Source organism: Eutrema salsugineum, unplaced genomic scaffold, assembly GCF_000478725.1.
Source record: "Eutrema salsugineum unplaced genomic scaffold, Eutsalg1_0 scaffold_4, whole genome shotgun sequence".
Classification (NCBI taxonomy): domain Eukaryota; kingdom Viridiplantae; phylum Streptophyta; class Magnoliopsida; order Brassicales; family Brassicaceae; genus Eutrema; species Eutrema salsugineum.
Genome location: NW_006256686.1, coordinates 13,254,486 through 13,277,901, shown reverse-complemented (window position 1 = coordinate 13,277,901; position 23,416 = coordinate 13,254,486). Strand labels below are relative to the sequence as shown.

Below are 23,416 nucleotides of genomic sequence, written 5' to 3'. Positions count from 1 at the left end.
AAATGATTTTTTGTTATTTTTTCAAAATATCTAAGATATTATTAAGAAAATCTAAAAGAATAAATTAATATATATGTTTTCGAAATTAAATTTAAATTAAATATTATATCAAATTAGATTAATATTAAAACAGGTTCCAAATAGAATTTATTAACAAACAAAAAAAAAGAAATGTTTAGATGCAAAGACCAAAAATATATCTGTTTTAATAATATAGACTAGATTCTAATTTGTGCGTCCACATTAAATCAATTTTTTTTAGACTGAATTATAATTGTCTTTAAGTGTTTACGATCAAATATATTGAATTTTTAATTTCTAACCGTGTAAGTAAAAAAATTAATTAGTTTTAATGATACAAACTTTTTGTAACTTTAAATGATACCAACATTTTTTATCTAACAAAACTATAATATATATAAATATTAAAATGAGTTTATTCATCTTTTTAATCTGCGTCAAGTCAGATCACTATTTTGTATGTTTTGATAAATCAAATTATAAAAGACAATGATTATAAAAATATTATCCTAATCCCTCCTTTCATAATACTGCATAAGTTAAATTTGAATATCTAAATTATCTTGTAAAGATAAATCAAAAACTAATATTTTTATTTTTGATAAGTGATATATTACCTATATTTGAGGAAATATAAAATAATATAAATTAATATTTGAAATTTTGGAATTAATTATAAATATAAATAAAATAATTTTTATCAAAATTTTATTAAGTTAACCTACATTTTAGGAAATTTAAATTAACCTAAAACTATAGTATATATATTTTTTAGAAAATATAAAATAATATATATGTATTTTCAGAATTAAATTTAAATATATAAGAAAATATATTTTAATAAAATTATATAAAGAGTGATTGGATGCAAATATTAAATTATCTTCTATTGAGTTTAAATGTATATATATCTTTTAATAGTTTAGATATGTAACGACACCAAGTATTGTAGTCATATGGTGACATGCACAAACTAACATAAGTTAATTATATTATTAAACCATCAAATTAAAAAAATTCTTAGGGTTAAATCTCAAATGAGTTTCGTAGAGATCCTACAAAACAGGCATTAACTTAATTAACCTGGTTATATACAAACTGATTTCTGACCCTACTCAAAAATTAAGAATTTGGGTGGAAATCAAATTGGACATAAACCAAAAGTTCCTGATTTAGTCAGATTTATATGGATTTCTTCAAAGATTATCAGTAAGAAATTTTAAATTTGGTGGTATGGTGTTGGTAACATAATTAACTTATGCTATTTGATGCATGTCATTACAATATTTGGTGTAGTTATAGATATATTTTGAAAGTTGGGATGTGTAGCTATGTGATAGACTATGAGAGAGTAAAAGCAGAAAACTAAATAAATTAAAATATTTTAGTTTTTTATTATTTTTATTTTTACGCTATTTCCCTCTTCAAAAGAGAGGCATAAAATTTTTTTCATTTTGTTAAGAAAAGACAAAAAAAGAATAAAATGGAGTAAATATTTTTCTGTTTTTTTTTCCACTTGATTGAGAACAAAATAGAGTAAATGAGCCTAAGTTAACAAACTATCAGACCCTATACTTTGTTCTACTACAAATACTTAAAATGATACAAATACTCGATACTACATAAATTCAGAGACTAGTCTGAGTTTTGTTCAGAAGTTTCCGCACGTATGTGCAGATTTTTCTTTTCAACTATTTTAAATTTATATTTTAAAAAACTAAATATAATCATCATTTGTTAATATGTTATTGTAAATTATTTTAGAAATTAATTTAAAATACAGATTGAATATTATTAAGTAATCTAGAGTTATATAAAAATAATATAAATATCCATCAATATTTTTAATTAATTATAACATAAATTTTTGTTTAACATTTATGATAAATGTTATTTAAGAATAATTAATAAAAACAGTTTTTCAGTTTTTGAATGATTTCAAACTTAATATTAAAATTTATGAATGGTTCAACTATTTTAAATTTTTATTTTTTATAATTTTAAAATTTAATATAATCATTATTTATTATTTGGTAGTATCTTATTATAAAAAAATAAAATTAATTTAAATACATATTGAATATTATTAAATAATTTAGACTTATATAAAAATAAAATTTATCAAAATTTTTAATTAATTATAACATAATTCTTGTTTAATATTTACATAAATATTATTTAAGAGTCAATTAATACAAAAGTCTTTTGGATTTTTTTTAGTGATTTGAAATTTAATATTAAATTTTATTAATCAATTTTTTTAAATGTGACATGTGTCATCTCCATATGGAAAGAGTTGACCATCTTTTGTATAAGGTTTCACTCGTTTAAAATTCACTAATATCACATACAGATTATTTATCCTCCAGAACAAAAGATTCAAAGTTTTTCTTTTAAAAAAAAAATGGAGACAGATCATCACAACAGAAAACTTGACACCTATATAGTTCGTGATGAAAAAAAAAATTCTAATAAATTTTATTACAATATTTAAACATTTATAAAAAGCCACCATCAAACCGTAATCAGCTTTATTTTCCTTTATAAACACAGCTCTCTCTCTCTCTCTCTCTCTTCAACGAAAGGACTTGTCTCATCGTCAGCCACGTTCTCTACAAAACGGCAGTTATTTTTGCCGTTTTATGATGGATTTTCGCCTAGATCCTCTGTTACCGATCTAGAACATCCGTCTCCGAATCCAGATCCGTCTCCCCTTCGATTTCATCGTAGACTATCAAAGAATCCCTCGCCGTAACGATGTTTTGCGACGTGGTGGAGAGATCTCCGGCTTCGATGATCAGGGACTCGTGCGCGGTGTGCCTAAGACGATGACGATATCAGAGAGCTCAGGAATTCCAGCCACGTGTTCCATCGCGACTGTATTGACCGGTGGCTTGACTATGAATGTCGTGGCGGCGATGAGGATAACCACCGTAACTGCCCGCTCTGTAGAACACTGTTGCTTCCTGCTAACACGACGTGGATTCCCGATTGGCCTACCAATAACCAACCTAGTTAGGCCGTCGAACGGCTCCTCTACCTTTTCGGCGACGATCTGCGTCCCTGATTTTTTCTTTTATTTTCTGAAAATTTGAAATTCATTTTTTATCAATGGGAGAATATTGTAACTTAGTGGAATTTAATGGGGTATATTAGGACATATAAGAATGATCTCAATTACACAAATCGAATCAAATTGATTGTACATTCCTTTATGTTCTTTTTTCATACTAGTGGTTATCTTTCTTTCACATTTCTAATGACAGACTTCTCATTTTTGTAATCATATCATGCCGCGTTTTATAAAGTAGTTTCTGATATCTAACAATAGAAATAAGTCTCTCATTCGCACCTATAAATTAATAAATATAGGCACCATGAACAATAGGCAAATCTGATATGTAAAGTAAATTATAGACATTGATAGTCAGAATATGAACACTGATAATGAAGGTATGAAGCAGGGTCAAGACTCAAGATGAAGATCTCTCTCCTTAATTCATTAAACGCTTTTAGTATGTCAGTTTGAATATGTTTAAGAATACAAGAGACATTACTTATCTCTTCTGTCTCACAACACTTGATAAATGAAATGAACACTAATTATATTATACTTTCAGATAAAACTAGTTAGAGTATAACAGTTTTATGTGAAAGCGTGAATACTAAACATTACCTTAGCCCAATTTAGCGATGAATATAACTTGATATGATTTGAAAACGGACGCAGAGATCAGAGAAAAGATCACATATAGAAATCAACCATGTATCACTTTCCAAATGTCATTCCAATTGATTTCTCCAACCTTTTTCCCTCTAAAATGTTTTCTCTCTCCTCTATATTTTTTTTGTTTACCAACAGTTACCAACTTTTGTAAACACACACTTGTTCCAACAGTTACAATGTTTCATATATATACTTAATGAAAAAAGACAATCTGTAGAGTCATAACTGTTCATTTAGGAAAGTTATAAGAACTAACTTTTTATAACTGCTGGTTTAATTAAACATGTTTGGTATGCTGCGAAATCATGGACGTAAACCGACCATAAACCAATATCTCTCACTTGCACATGATAGAGAACATAACAAGCATTAAAGAAGTATTAGAGAATAAGTTCGAGAACTGTAACTTAGAAATCATACGGCAAATGAACTGTGCGACCCTTACGAATACACCTGTACTTGGGAGCTAAATGATAACACCAGATTTTGACCATTTTTATACATCACTTTAATATCTTTTGCAGGTGTTTTTACTCCATTTTCAAAGGTTTTCAAAGGATTTATATGTTTTCGGATTTTAAAATACTTTTCAGGTAATTTGGGAGAAAGAGGTGCAAATTGGAACAAAAAAACTATTTTGGATAAATTCAGACCATCAGAACTAAGGAGAGACGAAAACTTTCTCACCGTCTGATCACCCCCAAAATTGGACACTTAACAGAAGACTCAACCAGCTTTCAAATGCACTTGGTTTGGAGACATTTTGACGGTTGGATCTCAAGATATTCTATTTACCCCGGAGACATTTGAAAACTGCCAGCAAGCTACGAGACCGCGGCCAACAAGCCATTTACCATGGCCAAGGCTATGCAAACGCGGCCAAACACCCATTAACCATGGTCACACATCATGCGACCACAGCCGACTATCTCCGACTTAAGAAGCCCATTTCTGAAGCCCAAATCATTTCCCAACCTCAATTCTGAAACCCTAGATGCCCTGGAGTATTGAAGACTATAAATACTTGTCATTTAGGTCGTTTTTAGATATCTCTTCCTTATTTTTTATAGAGACAACTTTTCTTAGCCTTTTTAGCGATTTGTAGAGAAAATTTCTTAACCTTGAGTTCATCAGTAGAAAAACTTTCTTTCATTTTTTTTCTTTATTATTTTTGATTGCTTTCTTTAAAAACCAATGATGATGTCGACTTCAACTATGTATGAGTAGATCCCAAGTTAGGCATAGGATTCCCGAAAGGGGTTGTCATAATCAAATAAGACATCTTGGTTTTTAGATTTGGGATTTTATTTTATGTTCTTCATTTATTCTTGTTCTTAATGCATGTATGCTTGATTGATCACCTCGTGTTTGATCTAGATAGTTATTATTGCGAAAGTTTTCATTAAGTATCCAACGTAGAATGAAACAGGCAATTCTGCCATAAAAGTGGAAACCTATATATGGGTGAGTCGTGAATATTGACGAGTCCTATACAAGTTCCTGCGTTTTCTCCCTTCCAGGGACATAATGGAAACCTACTGGTCAAGGCTGCGAGAGACAGCTGGTTATGATCACGCCAGTGACGTAGTCATACCGCCGTTCTCTAGCTCTAGAACACTATCCAATAATCCCAATCTATAGCCCTAGTTGTTAAAACTGATTATGATCTTCATAGAGTTCCCGAAAGCCCAGCGTTTTTAGTTATTGTTCACAATCCAGCGATTATTTACCTGCTTACTTAGATCTTCATTTTTGCTTGCTTTCATTCGATATTCTACTTGCTTTTTAGGATAGAATATTTGCTTTCTTTTGTTTTAGTTCAAACCGTGACACACACCAACCTCCTAAAATCTGATTGTCTAAACATAAACTTAGAAACCGTAGAAAAGTTCTCGGCACACAAATCCTTGTGGATTCGATCCCTAAGTACTACAACTGATTTGTAGTGTACTTGCGGCTTTCATTTGTTTATTTTAGAGTAAAACTTGTTCCCTCACACTGCACACATCAAGTTTTTGCGCCGTTGCTGAGGATTTGTTTTGCTGCTTTTTATTTTTTCTTGTTCTAATTTATGTTCTAGACGTCGGATTTCTAGTTCCTTCTTAAGTTTCTGAAATCTCTTTCTTTTCTTTTGTTTTTTTCTGTCTTTAGGGAAGTGCATGAATACCATGCGCAAACCTTCAACAAATATTCCGATTCTAGGCGACCAACCTAGAGATCTCGTAAACAAAACCTTAATGAAACCATTAATATTCCGATCATGGTGATGACCGAGAGGATGATCATAGAGTAGATGTTCAACCTCAGCTCGATGGAGACGGAGACCCAATCCTGATAACACCTGATTTTGACCATTTTTCACCATTGATTTCAAATGCTTTTTCAAATGTTTTACTTTATTTTAGGAACTTTTATTATGATTTCCATGTATTTTTAGTTTCAAGGCTCTTTTCAGGAAAGGGAATTTGATGGCAAAATGGAAGAAATCCACATTTTTAGCTCAGAGTGAGACCGTCAGAAGTTCAGCCTCAAATGAAGACTTTCTCACCGTCCGATCCAGCTCAAATTTGGAGACAATCAAGAGGAGACAACCAGCTTTCCATAGCACTTTACATCACAAAGATCCAACGGTGCAATCAAACGATACATGGAGAAAAAGTTGACACAGTTCACCAGTCCCGGAAGACTCTCACCCGCGGGAAACACATATTTTACCTGTCCTGGAAGACTCTCACCCCCGGTGGACCTTAGGACGAGCCACAATGCCCAACATCAAGGCCCACTTCGCCATTTCTCTTCAGAGAAGCCCTAAATAAGACATGGAAGACCTTAGGACCTATAAATACATTGTTTAGCAGCCCTAAACGGGTGTGTGCTCCTGTAATGAGATTTTGAGCCACCAAACTTTGTTTTTTCTAGGGTTAGGCGATGGTGATGGGGATTAGCTTCCCCATATCCATTGTTCTTCGTTCTTTTTATCTTATTAACCTTTTTGTTTCATTCTTTTGCATTCTTCTATGTCTTTTATCATTCATTGCATCATGTAGATTAGTCCCAGAGAGTCAAGTTGTTTGAAGATATCTACAAGCATATATATTGATTAGGATTTCTATTGTTCTTAGCCATATCTGGATCTCAACTCTTCTAAGTTATTCGTAAAGCATGAGAGTAGATTCATGACCTATTCTCTGAGCCTATGATCGATCAGATCCACGAGAGTGCTGTATCAGATCATCCATACCTAGCTTCAGAAGAACATAGTCGCTATAGGAGTCGAAAGCTACCTATAGAGAAGATGTGAGCAGACAAATTCAATGTCCAATGCATGATCTTAAGTTTAGCATGAGAGCGAGAGTTAATTGCTAGATCTAAGAGATTAGTTGATTAAGGTGACGACAGTTGGTTAATCATACATATGTCTATTCTAGTTCAATGCAGATTCCCAGAAACAATGAAGATAAATCGTCTGGAAGCTAATTGAAAATGCCATCATACATCGATTAGAGTAACCCGGAGAAGTCTAAATTGCCACCTATGAGTTCAAAAGTCTTTAGTTTGAGTCGATATGCTTTAGATGTTCTTTTAACAATTCATCATGCATTGCATTTCTTGTGAATACTAGATTAGGTTTAGTTTAGGATCTTAACCAAAAACCCCAAATCTTTTATTGGTTTATGAGTTTGCTTACTTCCCAGTATGTTGTTTTTTTGCAGATTAGACATCCTCCCTGTGGATCGACACCCTAAGTCCTACAACGTACATCTGTGCACTTGCAGACACTAGGGTTTTATAAATTTAAAACTTAAGGAGGACCAACGGGCTTGTTAATGAAGACACTGGAGGCTGAATCCTTTTGAAAGTCTTCCTTCTCAGGTGATAAAGTTGAGGGATCGTCGGCTCCATAACACTTGTCCGAGTCTGATGTACATAAGGTGATGGTCTCTCCATGGCTTTTGTTCCAATTGCTCCCAATTAGCTCCAAATGACCTGTAACCACTCCAAAAGTGCAAAACTCTCTAGGACCTAATGCAATTCCTAACTAAAGACAAAAGCAAAGACAAATATATGTAAAACTACCTAAATGTATGCATGAGACTCAATATTTAGACCAAAAATGCAATTCTAATTATGTAAATTATGAATATATCAACTCCCCCACACTTTTCCTTTCCTTGTCCTCAAGCATAAAGATCAAATGAGAAGAAGCTTGTGAGTTTGGGAGTTCACATTTCCTATGGGAAGAGAGAGTTAACCACATCAAGAATTCACATTCAATGTCCAAGTTGCTAAGTCTAAAATGCATGCATGACTTTACTTAGTGCATCAATTTCAAACCAGGATCTCCACAAGTTCTCATTTTCCTCAGCCCTTTAACATTCATTAGTCAGTAACCAAGTGATCAAAATGATGCATACATAAACAAACATGCTTGGCCAAGGGATGAGGTTATGAGATACAAATGATCTCATTATATGCATATGTGGTTTCAGCTCAGCTCATTATATGCACATGTGGGTTCAGCTCAACATTGGTTCTTGGGATCTTTCTTTACACTTATCTCTCTTTTCTTATTTAATTCCTCTAACCTCTCACTTTCTTTTTAAACACATGAGCCTTTGGATTCTTTTCTTTTCTTTACACTTAGAGGTTAGAAGCTTTTTCTTTTCAAAACACTTAGAGCTTTCTTTACTTTTTAAAAACACTAGACCCAAAACCTTTTTCTTTTCTTTTAAAACCCGTAGCTCTCATCACTCCCATATTCAATACTCTTTCTCTTTTCTCTCTCAAAAATCTTTCCTCTCAAAACTCTCACTCAAAGAAACCTCTCCCCCACACTTATTTCACAGCCTAGACCTAGTAGTTCCTTAATGTTGGAACTAATCTACATGAAACCTAACCCTTGTCGCTCTAAACCTAACACTTTTTGCTAAGTTTGATCCAAGGTGGCCTCACAATTCACACACAAACATTGGCTTGAAAGAAGTGGTTTTGGTTTGAGGTGAGGTAACTGCTCCAAAGATGGGAGTCAGATATCTGAGCTAAGGAAGAGAGTGGTAAAAATAGGGTTTCTAGCTTAGATATGTATATGCTATCCACATGGTTATTCAAGCATGCATCAAATGATAATTGCATTGTCAAGTTCAGGGTTATCACTTTAACTAGAGATGAGTTCAATTCAAACTTGCATTAACAATCTCACACATTTTCAAGTTATGAAACCATTAAAGACTTAACAACTTGGGCATTGAATGAAACTCTTAATGTGATGTTCTCTCAAGGAAACCTATCATTACTCCCATGCAAGTGATGCAACCCTATATGAATGCAATCCTAGACACAATCTAAAATGTGAATTGCAACTACATGAGCATTTTTTTGTGAAAAATTTTCAGATTTTTCAATTGTTTTTTTGGTTTTTATATGCACTTAGATGAATGCATAATGAGACTTAAGAGTGAAAAAGAAAATAAGATCAAGAACAAAAATGGTTAGCAATACTAAACTCCTCCCACACACTTAAATAACACAGTCCCTTGTGTTATAAAAGCATAAGAAAAGAGTGTAGATCAAACTCAAAATGCAGAGTGAGAAAAGAAATAAAATGTAAAATGCTATGTACAAGTTGAAGTGTTACCTTCTTAAGGACTGGGGGATGGGGCTGGAGAATTGACTACACCGACCTCTTGCACCGAGTGAAATCACCTTGGTGTGAGGCATCCTTGGCCATCTTTTGTTCTACACCGACCTCCATTTGCTCGGTGTATCAGGTCGATATTTCTTCGGCTTTTTGAACCTTGATACACCAAGTTTTTGCACCAAGTGAAATCACCTCGGTGTGAGACAAGTGTTGGCCACTTTTTGCACTTCACCGACCTCCATTTTCTCGGTGTAACTGGTCGATATTTCTTCGGCTTTCGAACCTTGTTACACCGAGTGAATGCACCGAGTAAAATCACCTCGGTGTGGATGCATTCCACACACGATTTCTCAGCTTTTCTTTGGTCCAATCTCCTAAACACCTCAGAACCCTGTCCACATTTAAGCAAGACATCAAAACATCCTAAAAATAGCAAAAGAAAGCATCAAAAAGAGTATTTACAAAGGATAAGCTTGGGGTGTCTCCCAAGAGCACTTTGTTTTAAGTCACTAAGTTTGACTTTTCAGAACCTTTTGTTAATGAGGGAGAGGAGGAGCTTTGATTCTCCTTGTCTTGTCCATGAACTCAAGTGTAATGGCCTTGTTCATCAGCTATTGAACACAAGACCACCCTTTGTCTATGAGCTCTTGTGTGAGGATTACCCTGACCTTAGTAAAAGGTTTTGATCTTCCACTGCCTTTAACCTTGTAGTCCACAGCTCCACCATCAAACTTCCATGGAGTGAGAGTTAAGACTTGAGAAGATGACTCAAGAGTGAATGGTCTGGTGCTTGGTGGGTTCTTGTCTTGAGACCCTGAGCCATTGCCTTTGTTGCTGCTTATCTCCTTCTCACTTGGTGTAGGAGATAGAGATTCCAAGCAAGCTTTATCATCACTAAAGAAATCCCCTTCAAACTCAAGATCAGGTCTTATTAGGGATTCTTTTTTTTTCTCAACAGATGCAAGGGGTTGAGCTTCTTCTATAGTTCCAATACTCCCCACATACATGATCCCATAGCATTTCAACTCATCAGAATCATCAGATATAACTCCACAAAACCCAGTAAGAGAAGGCTTAAGAGGATAAGGTACTTCATCATCTACCTTAGTAAGCACCACTCTTTGAGTATCAAAGTCCATCCTTGCTCCTGTGGTGTTCAGAAATGGAGTTCCAAGCAAAAGAGGTAGCTCTTTGGTCTTCTTCATCTTCATGACTACAAAATCAGTTGGAACTGTGCATTCACCATTCTTCAATGGGTAATCTTCAAGGATTCCATATGGTTTCTTTGAGGATGAATCTCCAAAGGTGATTAACATGGGGTGATGCTTAAGACTCTTGATCCCTAGTCTCTCCACCATGTCTAAAGACATTACACTGATGCTTGATCCAGAATCACGCAAAGCATTGTCCCTTTCAAACTTTCAAGAGAGCATGAGATGGAGAACTTTCCTGGATTACCTAGCTTGGGAATAGATTTGGGTTTCACCCTTGTTGAACTAGTGCTAGAGACTCCATTAGATGTCCTTCCTTGAACCATTCTATGATCCTTTCCTTCAGCAATCTCAGAATCATTCTTTTTCATATCAAAACAAGCTGCCTCCCCACATTTTTTCTCAATGTCCTCATTGAGATCACATAAAAGGAACTCAAACTCCTCTATGATGGTGTCTTCATCATCTTTTTCAGGCTTGTTGCACTTGAGACATTGCCATGGAGAAGATCCTCGATTTCTTGGACAACAACATGATTCTCATCATTTGAGAGGATTGCATTGCAGTATTCTATTTTATGTGCAGCTGATGTCCCTGGTAAAGATCTTTCAGCTTGAAAACTGCAGTGGCCCTTGTTGTTCTATAGAGTCTTGACTTTGGAAGCCAAGGTTGAAAGTTGAGTTAGAAGATCAGAATAAGTGCAATCCACCTTGTTATTAATCTCTGCCATTTTCTTGTTGAAGTCCATGGCACCACTTGCTTGACCTTGGAGAATTTGCTGGACCAGGTTATGTACTTCTTGATCCTTATTCCCTGAGCTCTGTTGGAGGCTTTGCTGTTGGGGATGGACAAAACCATGTTGGCTATTGATGTGAGAGTGAAAGTTCTGGGTGGGGTGATTCTTGTAGTAGGTAAAGACTTTTTGGTAACCTTGTTGTCCACCTATAAAGTTTACCTCAGCTGTGATGTCTTCCCCTTGAAATGTATCTTGAAACACATGATTCAAATCTCTAACCAAGTTGACTGACTTATGAGAAGCTAGGAGAAGTTTATCTAGCTTCTCATTGAGATATCAGATGTCTTTCCTTGTCCTTTCCTCGTCAGCACTCACAGCACCTCTTGAATTCCTGTCAAAATCTGATCCATAAATCTCATCACTCTGAGCTACATTCTCTACAAGGGTCATGGCATCATTGACTTCCTTGGTCGTGAAATTACCATTTGAAGCAGTGTCCAAGAGGAGCCTGACCTTTGGTAAAACACCTCTGTAGGAAGGTACTTAACAGCTGAGAATCTGAGAATCCATGGTGAGGGCATTGCATGGTATACCCTCTAAATCTTTCCCAAGCCTCACAAAAGGATTCATGGTTCTTCTGAATAAAACTTGATATTCCATTTCTTAACCTTGCTGTTCTTGATGAAGAGAAGAACTTGGTTAGAAATGCTCTTTTGCATTGCTCCCATGTTGTGACTGATCCTTGAGGTAGAGACTTTTCCCATTGATGACCTTTGTCTCCTAGAGAAAAAGGAAATATCCTTAACTTGAAACTGTCCTCACTCACTCCATTCATCTTAGTTAGATCACAAACTCTGTCAAAGTTGTCAATGTGATCTAATGGGTCATCTAATGCCAAACCATGGAACTTGTTTGATTGCACCATGTTGATCAGGCCAGACTTGATCTCAAAATCGTTTGCAGGTGTTGGAGCCTGAATCCCATGTCTCTGACCCTGTGCATTGGCCTTATCACCAGCTCCTACAACTTGTCTTGGACGTGGTGGTGGACCCTCTTGCTGATCCTGGTGATTTCCATTACCACTATGAGCCTGTTGCCCTTGATCCATACCCAACCTCTCAATGTGCTCAGCTCTTTCTCTTTGTCTTCTTGCTTGACTTCTGGTGTTCATACACCTGAAAACAAAGACAGCACTGGAAAGGTAATCAGTAAAACAAAATAAAATGACTTGATCTCAAGATGATCCAAAGACCTAATGCTAGAATGAATCTCCAATTGGCAACGGCGCCAAATTGATAGTAGGTTTTTAGCCTACTAAGGTCAATTAACCTCTTGTGTTGTAGCACTTGAGGGTCAATCCAAATGAAGATTATCTAGACACCAAGACTATATGGAACTATCTTAATCCAAGTCTAATTAAACAGGTTGGTGACAAGGTGATCTAAAACATAAAACAACAAGAACAAGCAGTGATTAAGGACAGAGCAAACAAGAGAAACTAAATAAGACAATTCAAAATAAAGATAAAGTTAAACCTCTAGATGTGATCATTGATCAGGGTGCTTTCAATGCTAGTTTATAATGTTAAGCAAACAATGAGACACTTGCAATTCTTTAGTCTAGACTTCCAAAGTAGATTAATTCATTCTCATGACAGAAATCACTTTGCAAGTTACTTAATCAAGACTAATTCCCATTAGTGAATAAGCAATCAACAAGCTTAAGGTTCCAAGTCTAATATGATCAAACAGCCTCTTTGTGCATCAAAATAAGAGCTAAGAAAGACTGAATCTTATATAGAAAGATAAAACAAGCATCACATAATCTCAAATTCCAATCAACATAGAACTCAAAGCAAGACCATTCCTTTCCCAAGACAATGATCACTATATCAATCAGCATTCAAACCTAACTCTCATTAGTGGTAATGATGATCAATATGCATTAATAAACAGTTCTAACATATCATTTATGCTTCAAACAAACATTCCCATGGCATTTAAAACATAACCCCTTAAGTTACCTCATTCAGGCATTTCATCAAACACTTTTGGTGCATGAAATGCCTAGGAACCCAGATTTCACTTTCTCAAGGAAACATGGCATTAGAAGCAGCTAATTAAGGAAAAGAAATGAGAATCTAGAACCTAAACATCATAAATCAAACATCTAAGCACCCTAATCTACACACCTAGAAGCTTAAAAGAAGACTACTCACTAATCATGATGAACACACAATTTCCTTTGCAAGAGGTGATGTTAATCATGATTATAAGTAAAGATAAGAAGAAGAGATGATAAGAAACAGCCTGAACTGATCAAAAACGAGGTATCTCTTAAAAAATCACAAAGGTTTTCACCCAAAGAGGCAAAGAAACAAAGAGAATAAAAGCTTTCTCTAACAGAGAGAATAAAATCTCTGAAATTCAACACTGAGCAGGTTTCACTCGGTGTAGCTCCTCGGTGCAGTGTAATGAAGGACTTCAGGGGGCCAATACCGAGCATAATTGTGTTGGTGCAGCATATCGACATTTCTTTGGCTCTGAGCTCCCAAAATCCAAGAAAAACCGTCAAGGGATCAAGGTCATATCGACCAAATTCTGGTCGGTATTTATTCTCGATATGAATGCAAACCGCTTGCACCAAATCCTTCATAACTCCCTTCTAGCTGGTCCAAACCTTGATATTCCAACTCCACGAACCAGATGACGTCCTCAGCTCCATTTTTAGTGAAGGGCTCGACCCCGTATGATGTCGGCAAGGGCTCTGTTCCACCGGTTCTTTGATGCGCGTTGCTTTGGTCCTTTATCGGCTCCGAGACATGTACTGCTTCTGATCGCCATAACTTTCAGCTCACAACTCCAAATAGGACGATCTAAAGTGTTATGGAAACTAGACTTAACCCTATGGATTCTTGATGAAGACACCAGAGGCTGAATCCTTGTGAAAGTCCTCCTTCTCAGGTGATAAATTTGAGGGATCGTCGGCTCCATAACACTTGTCCGAGTCTGATGTACATAAGGTGATGGTCTCTTCATGGCTTTTGTTCCAATTGCTCCCAATTAGCTCCAAATGACCTGTAAACACTCCAAAAGTGCAAAACTCTCTAGGAACTAATGCAATTCCTAACCAAAGACAAAAGCAAAGACAAATATATGTAAAACTACCTAAATGTATGCATGAGACTCAATATTTGGACCAAAAATGCAATTCTAATTATGCAAATTATGAATATATCAAATAGCCGCCCTATTCAACCCAAAAACCAACACCGAAGACAAGCCCGAAATCATCTATAGCTAACTTTGATGCACCAACTCAGAACTTTCAGAATCGATCTGCAATTCAAGTACCATTCCCGAACCGGAATGAGTTCGAAGTCAAGCCTCAGAAAATCTTTTTGGTGAAACAAAATCAGTTCCATGTAGTCCCTTCTGAACATTATATTGAAATTTTTGAAGAAATCTGCAGCATGATGAGAACAAACCAAGTTTTAACAGATTATCTTAAGTGTAAGCTTTTCCCATTTTCATTAAGTGATAAAGCTCACCGTTGGTTGAAATATTTGCCCTGCAGGATCGATAACTAACTTGGAAAAATGAAAAACTGCTTTCCTAAACCATTTCTATACTAAGTCAAGATTGAACATTCTGAGAAACAAGATCCAAAGTTTCCAGAAAGGTCTGGTCGAATCTTTTTATGAATCCTTAGAGTGTTTTAAGGAATATGAGTGTGATTTTCCAGACCACGGATTTCCTGGATCAAGCCTGCTAAGCACATTCTATAGAGGATTGCACCCAAATTACAAGCTCTCACTTGACACAGCCAGCAATGGAGATTTCTGACAAAAGACAATCGCCAAGGAAGAGCTCTAATCAAAAATCTTGCTCAACCTAATAGCAACGATTTTCCGGAGTATGATCGTTCGACAAAGCCAACCGGAACAGAAAACAAGGAGATTACCGAGTTGAAAAACATGATGATCCAACTTCTGAAGAGCCATAATCACACAGTCCATGCCTGTGAAACCACCAATGGCGTAGAAGATGAAGGATTTTGTGAGACCGATCACAACAATCCAGCCTTTCAAGAAGAAGACGTGAACTATGTAGGAGCACAAGGGCCATATCCGAACCGCTTCAACAATGGTTTCAACAACAACTTCCGAAATGCCAACTTCAACGATCTCTCTTACCGAAATCCAAATGTAGAGAATCCCCAAGATCAGCATTATCCACCGCAGCAAAGACCATTCCAAAACAAATATCCAAAATGGGAATTTTGGAGGAAACCGAAGCTTCCAGCCGCGACAAAAATACAATTACCAAGGTGCGAGGTTCAATAATCGATTTGGACAGCAGCAAGAAGTCACAACAAACCAGCTAGCCTCACAAGTCAGAAGACTTGAGCAGTAAATTCAGTAACTTGTAATGACAAATGAGAAGACAGCCAAAGACATAAACGTGAAGGTTGATTGTATGTACAATGATCTAAACGGGAAGTTTGAAGCCATGTTTATCCACGTCAAAAAGCTAGACATTCAAGTCGCTCAGACAACCGATTCCATGAAAAGACAAAATGGAGCTCTTCCTGGAAGAGTTGAGGATAACCCCAAAAGGTTTTGCAATACTATTACCACACTGCCCAAAGAAGGAGCAGCAGTCGTTAAAGAGGGCAAGGAGACCTTAATTTTTGTGCCCCTTTATAGAGATGTCAATGCAAAGCAACCACCCTTCAAGGTATCTCAGCTTTCTCTGTTTCAAAGGCTCACCAAAGCCGATGATCCGGGACGTTTCTCTTTCCAATGTTTCATTTCAGGAATCAAGTTCACAGATTGCTTATGCTACTCCGGAGCCAATGTCAACATCATGTCCAAAACTTTTGCTGAGAAGTTAGGAATAAAAGAACTCAAAAAGTCAACTGTTAAAGTAATTTTCGGAGATTCCTCTCAAAAGAATACCCAAGGGGCGATTCAACACCTGAGAATTCTTGTTGGAAACAAGATTGTCCCAGCAGATTTTTAAGTTTTTGAGATGGATCAAGACAAAGAAACACCACTCATTTTTGGCCGCCCATTTCTAGCAATTGTAGGGGCGATAATCAATCATGCAAACCGGTGTGACGTCTTTTTAGATGTAGATTATAAAAAGTTCTATCCTATTGGCTGAGACGAAGTTCAAAGTGACAAGACGAAGACCAAAGGTAATCAACCAAAGGAGAAAGATAAGGAAAAGCAAGGTCACCAGTCTAGACCTGTTTCAAAAGTCAAGATCGTTGTCCTACCAGATTTAGTGGAGACCAACGAAGAACAGATCCAAGAATTGATTAAAGGCACTAAAAAGGTCTTGAGCAATGTTAAAGTTTGTAAGAAGAATAAAGGAAAGAAGCTGGTACTACAAAGAGAAGAAGTTGAACCAACAAAGCTCAAGGATATTCAAGACACACCTGAGAAAGTGCCCTATCCCCTCGCCTGATTTTCCTTACTAAAGCCGAGCTAAACGACTTAGAACAAAAGCGCTTAATGGGAGGAAACCCATTTAGGTATACCTTTTCTCAAGTTTTTCTTCCTTTCCTATAAATGTTTTTCTTTTCCTTTTAGTTTTAGGAGTTCCATTAAAACAAAAATACCAAAAAAATCAAAAAATCGAAAACCCCAAAAGAAGTGTCAGTTTTAGTTGCTCGGTCCAGCAGAAACTGAAGGAAAGAAGTTTTGGCTGCAAGAGGATCGGCCACAGTCGCGACCAACCGACCCGCGAGCAACCTAGTATCGACCACGGTCTTGAAAACCAGACCGTGACCAAGTGTGTATCACCGCGGGCCTCCTGACCGCGGCCGTTGGTCATTGAGATGGGATCCTTTTTCCCATCCTTGTCGTGCAAAGCAGATCCGAACCGAATCGGTCCAGCTCATTCCGAAATCCCGTAAGTCTAAAAGTTTCCCGGTTTCCGATTCCGTAACCATCAAGCAAAGGTAAGTTCCCAAAAGTTTTGAAATCCCAAAAATTTTCCTTTTTTGTCATAAAAACACTTTTTAAAGAAAAGAAAATAACTTTTTGGATCAAAATCCCTTTTTCTTCGCCTCTTCCAAAAGAGATGGAGATTTAGGAAAAAAAAACATCTTTTTCAATTCTTAAGCTTTTCAAGAAATTCTTTGGCCAGAACTCACTCTTTTTCAAAGTAGAATTCAATTCTTTAATCATCTTCCTCTTTCCACCAGGTATGAAGCTCAATCTCATATTTTCTCATTGTTTTAGAATCTAGGTTTTTCTTAAAAGCTTAGATCTGGATCTAATCTAGGTAGAGATTGGTTTAGAAGTTTAGACTAACCTTCTACGTTGAATGGAAATCGATTTTAACACCTGGTTGATGAGAATCTGTTATTTTTGAAATTTGGAATCTTCAAGCTTTGCCAAAATCGAATTTAGAGGAATTAAATTGGTAAATTTAGTCAAATCTTGTGTGATTAGTGACTGGTATTAGGTAATTTATAGATTTTGCATAGAAATTTGCCATTTGAATCGATTATTAGAAAACTTCTATGTCAAAAACATCACAACTCCGAATCTGGCCATGAACTACTCTAACTTTTGAAAATTATTATCAATAATGCACATTTGTTGATTGAATATATCTTTTGATACTTTAATTTGTATCTCTGATCATTAATCTAGTCAATTCAACTGCCATATTCATTCTTCTTCCGAGAATTCTCTTGTTTTGTAGGAACTTAGACCAAACCAGTTTCAGAAGAAGCCGTCATACCGATGACAGCCCAGAGATAGCACCCGATGACAGCACTCTTTGAGAGTACATACTGAGCACTGACAGACCAGGAGTTTTAGGTCGCATAAAGAGGAATCTCCAGCATTCACGCAAAGCCCCTCCACCACCTGAGCCGCAAAATATTTTGATACATTGGGAAGGAGATGAACCTGAAGGTTGACTATGCAAGGAAATTCAAGAAGCTGAACATCAAACTGACACCTTGCATCAATTATCATACACTTGAGATGTTCGGGATTAGAGAGGATGCAGTTTGGTACATCAATGCACTTGGGCTGCGACCATACATAGAGCTGAATCTCCTCACTTATGCTGATCCAGTTCGTGAGTTCCTATCGACTGTCACCCTTCACCACACGAAGAGGAGGAGCCCTAGAGCATCAGATGTTATTCTATCTTTCTTTATCCGCAGATAGTCCTATTCACTCACTATCTCTGAGCTTTGTGAAGCTCTAAAGCTTCCAGACATCGATGGCGTTCACCTCGAGGAGGAACCTGACTTAGACCTATGGGGAGAGATGGGTCAAAGCGTCTATGATGGTGGGAGATCCAAGTCAGCTCTTTTCACTTACCCAGTGGTTAGAGTGGTGCACAAATTCTTGGTACACACGATTTTCTCTCCAGCCAACATGGGAGGTGTCCTCAAGTTTGAGCTTTTTACAGAACATGGTGAAGGTGAAGCATGATCTGCATGGATATGAGGATGCATCTACTGCTTTTGGGAGCACCATCACAGCCATACTACAGGCTGTAGGATTCAATTTCTCATCTGATGCTCCACTTTCTGAGGTCTGGTATGATTTACTCTATCTTTCTCTAGATCACACTATCTCTCGTGCCATTTTTGATCTAGATAGGTTTGGTTACAAGTATTGTACTAGCACAGAGGAGCACAGAGATTATTTACTTTCAGCATCAGTCCTGAGACTATACGACGGAGCTCGTCCGCGATGGACTCCGAGATCTGATGAGTTTCTACCATGTGTACCTCTCCTGCCACTCACCATTGGGCAGTATATGGGGGCTATAGCCAAGCGTGACACAGCTGCAACACGTTCTCGCTACCAGCCATCAACTTTGACCGACCACACCTCATCATCTACATCATCGCACTCAAGTCTGGATTCGGAGCACAGAGTTGAGAGACAGTGATGATGATTCGAGCGTATTGTCACCTTCTTGCAGGAGCCGCACCAGTTCGATGCAGATTCATCTGAGGATGAGGATTGATAGGACCAGCATTGCACTAGCCACACCATTCGACCATCATCCACAGTTATATCATCATTTTCATTTTTAGCTTTTTATTTTCACTTTATGCTACCTACTTTATCATCCTTTCACCAACTTTTTCACACCGAGGACGGTGTAATTTAAGTCTGGGGGAGGATGCATATTCGTACTGATCATTTTCTTGCCTTGTTTTTCATTTTCAAGCACTTTTAAAATCTTTTAATGTAACTTATTCGACTTTTAGTATTTTTCAAGAATGCTTGAAACAAAACTATGATGATTTTCGACCTGTATGCTTTTACACTATGCATGATAGCTCATTTGCGGTTAATACTAGACTAAGCGGTAGCTAGAGTACTTGCACTACGAACTCCTACAAGAGGACTTCTATTCATGGAGATTCTTTCTTACAGGATATACTAGCTCGTTTTATTTGACCTTAATATTGATATCTAATTTTCTCATCATTGATTATAGGAAGGCATCGAGATATACATCTAGGACATCTTTTTCCTCATTTTTACCACTCTTTGTTGTCCTAAATAGCCAGTAATCTTTAGCTGATATCATACCCTTACCCAATCCTTTAATTTCAAAACCTTTGTATCCTCTCTTTAGTTTATATCAGTAGATATGTGCAAAAATCGCCAAAGAGGGAGGAACGACACAGTTTCAGTCACCCAAAGAGAGTACTGAAAAGGAATTGCAAAAGAAGGTATACCGGCAATGTTTAGCCACTTCAAAAAACTCGCTCTGAATGGTAATTTTTCGTGACCTCTAAGGCTCTATATCTAAAGGTGTTTTCCCTTTATAAAAAGGAGAAAAAAGAGAGAAAAAGAATGAAAAGGAAAGAAACAAAAGCCTAAAGAGCCTTAGATGGCTGAAATTATTTGAAGCAAAAAGCGATTAGTATGCATCTATTGGAGTCACGGTTACAACCCGGAAAAAATCTAAGTCTTGGGGAACTAAAAGAAGAGCCGGAGGAAGATTAAAGATTCTATGGCAAGAAGAATGTGACAGGAAAATGTGGATATCAACAACTCCATCCCCTCTTGCTGTTTTGCATAATACCCTGCTTCTCCAGAAAATCAAGGTAACCCGAAACACTTTAAACCTTACCCCTACAGAGATTTTTGACACCTAGCCCAGATTGCTTTGCTTATACTTCTTTTGATGAGAACCACTGAGATTTTTAATGAATGTTAAGAGCTAGTTGACTGGAAGTTAGATATAAGTGTATAGATTTTTGCATGACGGATCAACAGACTAGTTATGCTTGTATTTTGGTGAGAATTTTCTAGATTGTCCCGATTGACGCATACTGATTGATTTTAGTCTAGAATTATGGTCTCTGATATTTTGTTAGTTCCTGCGTTTTCAAACCTCTCATCGAGATTTGTTCTTTGTTTTGTTTGACGACAAACAAAAGTCTAAGTCTGGGGGACTTGATAACACCAGATTTGAACATTTTTTTATGGATCACTTTAATATCTTTTGCAGGTTTTATTACTCCATTTTCAAAGGTTCTCAAAGAATTTCTATGTTTTCGAATTTTAAAAGACTTTCAGGTAATTTGGGAGACAGATGTGCAAATTGGAACAAAAAGACTTTTTCGATAAATTCAGATCATCAGAACTCTCAAAAAGAGACGAAGACCTTCTCACCGTCTGATCACCCCCAAAATTGGACACTTAATAGACCAGCTTTCAAATGAATGTGGTTTAGAGACATCCTGACGGTTGGATCTCAAGATATTTCATTTGCACCGGAGACATTTGAAAACGGCCAGCAAGCTACGAGACCGCGGCCAACAAGCCATTTACCACAGCCTGGGCTGTGTGACCGCAGCCAAGCACCCATTCACCACGATCATGCATCATACGACCGCGGTCAACTATTTCGACTTAAGAAGCCCATTTTTGAAGTCCAAGTCATTTTCCAGCCTCAATTCCAAAACCCTAGATGTTCTGGATTATTGAAGACTATAAATACTTGTTATTTAGGTCGTTTTTAGATATCCCTTCCATACTTTTTACTGAGACAGCTTTTCTTAGCCGTTTTAGTGATTTGTAGAGAAGATTTCTCAACCTTGAGTTCATCAGTAGAGAAGCTTTCTTTCATCTCTTTTCTTTACTGTTTTTAATTGCTTTCATTAAAAACCAATGATGATGTTGACCTCAGCTATGTCTGAGTAGATCCTGAGTTGGGCATAGGGTTCCCGAAATAGGCTCTCATAATCGAATAAGACATCTAGGTTTTTAGATTTGGGATTTTATTATATGTTCTTCGTTTATTCTTGTTCTTAATGCTTTTATGCTACGTTGATCACCTCGTGTCTGATCTAGATAGTTATTGTTGCGAAAGTTTTCATTAAGTATCCAACCTAGAATGAAACGGGTGATTCTACCAAAGGAGTGGAAAATTACCTATGGGTGAGTCTTGAGTATTGACGAGTCCTATACAAGCTCCTGCGTTTTCTCCCTTCCAGGACCAGAGTGGAAAGTCAGTTGGCTCTGATCACGACAGTGACGTAGTCATACCACCGTTTTCTAGCTCTAGAACCCTAGATATTTTGATATCCAATAATCCCAATCTATAGCCCTAGTTGTTAAAATCGATTATGATCCTCATATAGTTTCCGAAATTCCAGCGTTTTTAGTTATTGTTCACGATCCCCATCGATTATTTACCTGCTTACTTAGGTCTTCATTTTTGCTTGCTTTCATTCGATATTCTACTTGCTTTTTAGGATAGATTTATTTGCTTTCTTTCGTTGTAGTTTGAACTGTGACACACACCAACCTCCTAAAACCCGATTTAGTCTAGACATAAACTTAGTAACCGTAGAAAAGTACTCGACACACAAATCCATGTGGATTTAATCCCTAAGTATTAATATTGATTAGTGTGCACTTGCGGCTTTAATTTGTTTCTTTTGGGGTAAAACTTGTTCCCTCACACCGCACACATCACTAAACTATGCACATATTAGGGATACATACTTGCTACAACCCTAAAAAGAAAAAAATTACATTTCAACATGTCTCACTGTTCCCCAAACTCATTTGCCTTTCAAATCGCTCTAAACATATCTTTTCCCTAAGGCATATGTTGGAATTTTTATTACATCATGGATTCACTATATTCAAACTCCAACTGAGTGATATAGTGGCTGGCCAATAAACACATATGTCAATATAATAACAAATAGTTTTTCCTTCCTTTCTCATGTCTATCGGTTCCGAACTAACTGCTTTCCTAACATGTCTCATAAGGCTAATTATTCCATCACCGTCAAAGAACATACTAAAGTAGCAAACATTAGTTCATCCCTTAAAAAACATAGCGAAAGGTTCAAGGTTAACCTTGAAACCATAAGTAGGTTTGTAGGAACTCATATTGCAAGAGATAGGGATCATAATTAAATAAGGCTTAGGCCTTCATCTTTTGCGATTGGGGTTTCAATGTGATTATAATCAAGCATTTTAAATCTTTCAAGGATTGTTCGAATGTAAGACTCTTGTGAAAGAGCTAGTAATTTCCTTGATCAGTCTCGATGTATCTTAACACCAAGTATAAAATCAGCTTCTCCCATATCCTTCATCTTAAAATGAGATGATGACCATTGCTTAACGGTTAATAGAAACTCCATATCATTTCTAGCCAATAAGATATCGTCAACATATAGAGATAGTTATATAAAGGATTGTCCAATGCTCTTGACATAGATACAATGGTCTTCACTAATCATCGTGAACTCATAAGATTTTATAGCTTGATGAAAACAAAGATACCATTGCCTAGAAGAATGCTTTAGGCCATATATCGAACGTTAGAGCTTACAAACTTTGTGCTCTTGGCCTTTTACAACAATACCAGGATGTTATTGAATGTAAATTTCTCATTCTAGTTCCCCATTAAGAAACACTGTATTAACATCCATCTGAAGTAATTCTAAATCCAATCCGGCAACTATGGCTAGAATAAGGCGAATTGAGGCACATCTCACCACAAGTGAAAAAGTTTCCTCATAGTCTATACCTTCTTGTTGGGTGTATCCTTTCGCTA

General features: G+C 36.6%; 1 non-coding gene and 1 pseudogene across 1 annotated transcript; both read left to right on the top strand.

Moving 5' to 3' along the window:
* The first annotated feature begins 2,425 nt into the window (after positions 1-2,425).
* On the top strand, positions 2,426-3,309 carry LOC112084548 (annotated as a pseudogene).
* Positions 3,310-11,896: 8,587 nt separating this feature from the next.
* LOC112084685 lies at positions 11,897-12,003 on the top strand. Its single transcript, XR_002898346.1, has one exon. It is a non-coding gene; the product is annotated as a small nucleolar RNA R71 (small nucleolar RNA).
* Positions 12,004-23,416: the final 11,413 nt, after the last annotated feature.